This window comes from Coregonus lavaretus (assembly GCF_964263955.1).
Source record: "Coregonus lavaretus genome assembly, chromosome: 32".
NCBI lineage: Eukaryota > Metazoa > Chordata > Actinopteri > Salmoniformes > Salmonidae > Coregonus > Coregonus lavaretus.
The window spans coordinates 19,224,583-19,230,582 of NC_140019.1; positions in this window are offsets into that span (position 1 = coordinate 19,224,583).

Genomic DNA, 6,000 nt, shown 5'->3' on the forward strand with positions numbered 1-6,000 from the left:
TGCTTTCCTAACTGATTGTGTATATTGGTTCCTGACTTCCCTGAAAAGTTGCATATCGCGGGGGCTGTTCGATGCTAATGCAGTACGCCACAGGATGTTTTTGTGCTGGTCAAGGGCAGTCAAGTCTGGGGTGAACCAGGGGCTATATCTGTTCTTAGTTATGCATTTTTCGAATGGGGCATGCTTATTTAAGATGGAGAGGAAAGCACTTTTGAAGAACATCCAGGCATCCTCTACTGACGAAATGAGGTCAATATCCATCCAGGATACCCGGGCCAGGTCAATTAGAAAGGCCTGCTCGCTGAAGTGTTTTAGGGAGCGTTTGATAGTGATGAGGGGTGGTCGTTTGACCGCGGACCCATTACGGACGCAGGCAATGAGGCAGGGATCATTGAGATCCTGGTTGAAGACAGCGGAGGTGTATTTAGAGGGTAAATTAGTCAGGATGATATCTATGAGGGTGCCCATGTTTACGGATTTAGGGTTGTACCTGGTAGGTTCCTTGATAATTTGTGTGAGATTGAGGGCATCTAGTTTAGATTGTAGGGCGGCCGGGGTGTTAAGCATATCCCAGTTTAGGTCACCAAGCAGTACGAACTCTGAGGATAGATGGGGGGCAAGCAATTCACATATGGTGTCCAGGGCACAACTGGGGGCTGAGGGGGGGTCTGTAGCAAGCGGCAACAGTGAGAGACTTATTTCTGGAAAGGTGGATTTTTAGAAGTAAGGGGGCGGCAGGTAGCTTAGTGGTTAAGAGCGTTGTGCCAGTAACCGAAAGGTCGCTGGTTCTAATCCCCGAGCCGACTAGGTAAAGAAAAAAAAAAACTGTTGATGTGCCCTTGAGCAAGGCACTTAACCCTAATTGCTCCTGTAAGTCGCTCTGGATAAGAGCGTCTGCTAAATGACTAAAACGTAAAATGTAAGTAGAAGCTCAAACTGTTTAGGCACAGACCTAGATAGTATGATAGATCTCTACAGTAGATTGCAACTCCGCCCCCTTTGGCAGTTCTATCTAGACGGAAAATGATGTAGTTCGGGATGGACATTTTTGGTGGCCTTCCTAAGCCAGGATTCAGACACTGCTAGAACATCAGGGTTGGCAGAGTGTGCTAACGCAGTGAATAACTAAAACTTGGGGAGGAGGCTTCTGATGTTAACATGCAAGAAACCAAGGCTTTTACGGTTACAGAAGTCAACAAATGATAGCGCCTGGGGAGTAGGAGTGATACTGGGGGCTACAGGGCCTGGGTTAACCTCTACATCACCAGAGGAACAGAGGAGGAATAGAATAAGTATACGGCTAAAGGCTTTAAGAACTGGTCTTCTAGTGCGTTGGGTACAGAGAATAAATGGGGCAGATTTCCGGGCGTTGTAGAATAGATTCAGGGCATTATGTACAGACAAGGATATAGAAGGACAGTGGAGGTACACCTAAGCATTGGGTAACGATGAAAGAGATAGCATCACTGGAGGTACCGATTGAGCCGGTCTCCGCGTGTATGGGGGGTGGGACAAAGAAGCTATCTGAGGCAGGTTGAGCGGGACTGGGGGCTTTACAGTGAAATAGTACAATAACAACTAACTCAAACAGCAATAGGCTAGGCATATTGACATGGGAGAGAGGCATAACGCAATCACAGGTGTTATTCGAGAGGGCTAAGACAACAACTGGTAATGGCGACGAAAGTTTGGGCTGAGGCTAAACAGATAAACAGGATGGGGTACCGTAAAAAGGAAAAGTCCAGCGGGCATCAGATGTGTAGCTGAGTGATCATAAGGTCCAGTGAACAGCAATAGGTAAGTCCGGGAGCAGTTCGTAGGCTGCTACAGCACAGGCGAGCAGGAGGCACGGCTGTTGATTGCGCGTGCTAGCGGGCCGGTGCTAGCAGATGGATCTTCATGGTCGTCGCAACGGGAAGCCTGTTGAAACCACATCAGACGATTACGTCGGCAGACCAGTCGTGTTGGATCGGCGGGGCTCCGTGTCGACACTAGGAGGTCCCGTCCGGTTGACAGAGAGGTGGATAGCCGGGAGATGGGCCTGGCTCGAGGCTAGCTCAAGGCTAACTGGTGCTAGCTTTGGGACAAGTAGTGATTAGTGGTGATTAGCCAACAACAACATCCAGTCGGTTGCAGCTAGCTAGTTGTGATGATCCGGTGTTAAGGTCCAGTGATTCAGTGATTCCGGCTGAAAATCCGAAATGCTCTGGGTCGATAGCACGCTGTGCAGACTGGCCGATAATTGTCCAGACTAGAGCTGGCTGGTAGGTAGTGCAGGCCACGGACAGTGGTGAAGACCGCTAACGGTGGCTAATAGCAATAGCTAATAGCAAGTAGCTAGTTAGCTGGCTAGCTGGCTAGTTTCAGCCGTGGGTTCTTGATAAAAGGTATGAAGAAATAATAGAATCCGTTCCACATTGGGTGAGGCGGGTTGCAGGAAAGTATATTTAGTTAAGGATGTGAGATAGAGAAATATATACGAAAAAAGACACAAAAACAAAACAGGCTATTTACACAAGGACACAACATAATACACGACCGCACTGCTATGCCATCTTGGATTTATGAGGTTGTCACCTGGAATGCATTTCAATTAACAGGTGTGAATTGTTTAAAGTTAATTTGTGGAATTTCTTTCCTTCTTAATGCATTTGAGCCAATCAGTTGTGTCATGACAAGGTAGGGGTGGTATACAGAAGATAGCCTTATTTGGTAAAAAAACAAGTCCATATTATGGAAAGAACAGCTCAAATAAGCAAAGACAAATGACAGTCCATCATTACTTTAAGACATGAAGGTCAGTCAATACAAAGAACTTTGAACATTTCTTCAAGTGCAGTCGCAAAAATCATCAAGCGCTATGATGAAACTGGCTCTCATGAGGACCGCCACAGGAATGGAAGACCCAGAGTTACCTCTGCTGCAGAGGATAAGTTCATTAGAGTTACCAGCCTTAGAAATTGCAACCCAAGTAAATGCTTCACAGATTTCAGGTAACAGACAAATCTCAACATCAACTGTTCAAAGGTCACTGGGCGCTGAGTGGCGCAGTGGTCTAAGGCACTGCATCGCAGTGCTAGCTGTGCCACTAGAGATCCTGGTTCGAATCCAGGCTCTGTCATAGCCGGCCGCGACGGGAGACCCATGGGGCGGCGCACAATTGGCCCAGGGTAGGGCAGGGATGTAGCTCAGTTGGTAGAGCATGGCGTTTGAAACGCCAGGGCTGTGGGTTCGATAAAAAAAATTAAAATACTGTCTGTGATTTATTTAGAATTCAAGGCACACTTAACCAGCAATCTGCAGCGATACGCCATCCCATCTCTTTTGGGCTTAGTTGGACTATCATTTGTTTTCAACAGGACAATGACCCAACATACCTCCAGGCTGTGTAAGGGCTATTTTACCGAGAAGGAGAGTGATGGAGTGCTGCATCAGATGACCTGGCCTCCACAATCCCCCGACCTCAACCCAATTGAGATTGTTTGGGATGAGTCGGACCACAGAGTGAAGGAAAAGTAGCCAACAAGTGCTAAGCATATGTGAGAACTCCTTCAAGACTGTTGGAAAAGCATTCCAGGTGAAGCTGGTTGAGAGAATGCCAAGAGTGTACAAAGCTGTCATCAAGGCAAAGGGTGGCTATTTGAAGAATATCAAATATAAAATATATTTTGATTTGTTTAACATTTATTTGGTTACTACATGATTCCATATGTGTTATTTCATAGTTTTGATGTCTTCACTGTTATTCTACAATGTAGAAAATAGTAAAAAATATATAGAAATCATGGAATGAGTAGCTGTGTCCAAACTTTTGACTGGTACTGTATATGTACTGCAAGCTATTACTTTACATTGCCACCTGCTGGAACCAGTTCCATATCACTTAAAAATTGCTGTTGAGAAAGCCCAGAGCACAGAGCCATTTCCTGTGTTGTGTCCATTATGACAATACTAACATCTACAAGGTTTTTTCCCCTTAAGAGAATGACAGGGGTAAGATTTGCTATATTCCACTGCGTCCAACTGAAAGTCTATGGGATTATCTAGAATCAAGTTGTGTACAACTTGTTCATAAAACATCAAAAATATACCCCCATATAGAAGATTTGTAGCAGGTTTCAGAGAACATGAGTCTATTCATAACTCAAATGTCACTGTTATCACCACCACCAGCCAACACTAAAACCCCCGTCATTACACTCATGTTAAAAAGGTGATTCTTCTTCCCTGACTACTTAAAAGGTGCAGCACTAGAGAAATACCTCCTGATTTAAAATTCCAACCATTACATCTCCAATTAGCTTGTTTTTCATTGTTTCATATCTTTTTATACGTTTTTCCCCCCCTACGAAGCACATTGCATTGCATTCCATGTATGAAATTTGATTTGATTTGAAGGGTAAATGTGTCCGGAACACACGGACACTTGCATATATCAAACTGACTAAAATGGGAGCCATTTGGCCTAGAGCGCTGCGCAAATGAAATATGACAGAGTCCGACTTACAGTGTGAGGGCTCTGCGTGTGGGTGATGAATGAGCTTAGTATCCTACCCAGGGCCCCACACGAAGGAGTGTCTCTGCTCAAGTCCATTGTGATGATCATAATGATAATCAGCAGACCGCTGTCGCTGATACCTGCACTGTGTCTGTCCTGCAGGAGCAGGTGCATGATGTCCTCAGTGTGTGTGTGTGTGTGTTTGTGTGTGTGTGTATTTGTGTGTATATGTTTGTGTGTGTATGTGTTCAGCTCTTGTAATTAGTATATTTTTCAAAAATGTCAAGCTGTTGTTTATTTGTATAGGGAGTGGCACAGCTGCTTTTTCATCCAGTAAACATTGCCACAAGTGTCTTTCAGCTGCATCGTCAGGGGGATGGAATTCAATTTGAACACTGCACAGCATTGTGCAAAAATAACATTACTGCTGTTCAGAGAAAATGCATGCATCGATAAAAATCTAAATGTTTGGTTTTCAATGAGTAATCATTACAGATGCACTTATTTGATTAATCACTATTGAGGTTTCCTCATAGGCTGGGAGATATTTGAAGGTCATATCTAACTCTAGGGGTCATAGTACCCTCCAGCAACAGTAAATATATGGAGCTCACTGGGTTGTTTCAACTGCCTCAGACACTGTTATCTCCTCAAAGCCATCTCGTATATCTTTGGCACTAATTGGTTAAACACCACCAGCTCCTCACATCACCACAAATCCGTCTCTTGATATAGAGACCCCTATCTCCACTGGCGCTGTGCTCTTCACACATAGCTATGACGGATTGAGCCGCTCATAAATGTGAAAATCCATGCAGTGGTAAAGGCACACTTCAGACGACGGACCACAGCTTATCACACTGAGATATTTGGATTATTTACAGCAAATTGTTTGCAATGTGAATAAAGTAACAAAAGTCAAGAAAAAAAGCAATTGTTTAAAGTTTACTTCCATGTATGTGGTCATTTAACATTTGTAACCTGTAATTATACATTTTATTTGTATAGCACTTTTCATTTACAGGCAGAAATCACAAAGCTCGATGTCTTAGTGATGATTTGTTCCCTCTTGCAGAAATATGCAGCTGTCATTACGGCCATCCTGTCATTACAGGCATTAACTGATAAAAGTATTAGAATAGACTTTTACTAGTCCAGAACTATGTGAACTTTTCAGCAGTCTGTGTTTGATCAAAGTCCAGTCTTAGTCAATCTGGTACATAGTCTTCATGGTTCAATGCAAAGTACAAGGCTTCTGAAGTTGATCCCCATTCCAATATGGGGATAATTTTACTGTTTTTATTAGTGATCATGCAGTTAAGTGAAGAACATGATTAGGATATAGCAAAAGGAGACTTCTTACGGCAATCACATTTTTCAGCCTCTTTCATTGATTGGCTGAATTCAGTCACTCTGTTTAAAAAAAATGTTTTATTGCATTTTAAAACAAAATCCACCCGCTCAACTATCCAAGACCCCCCCCCCCCCCCCCAAAGTCCCCC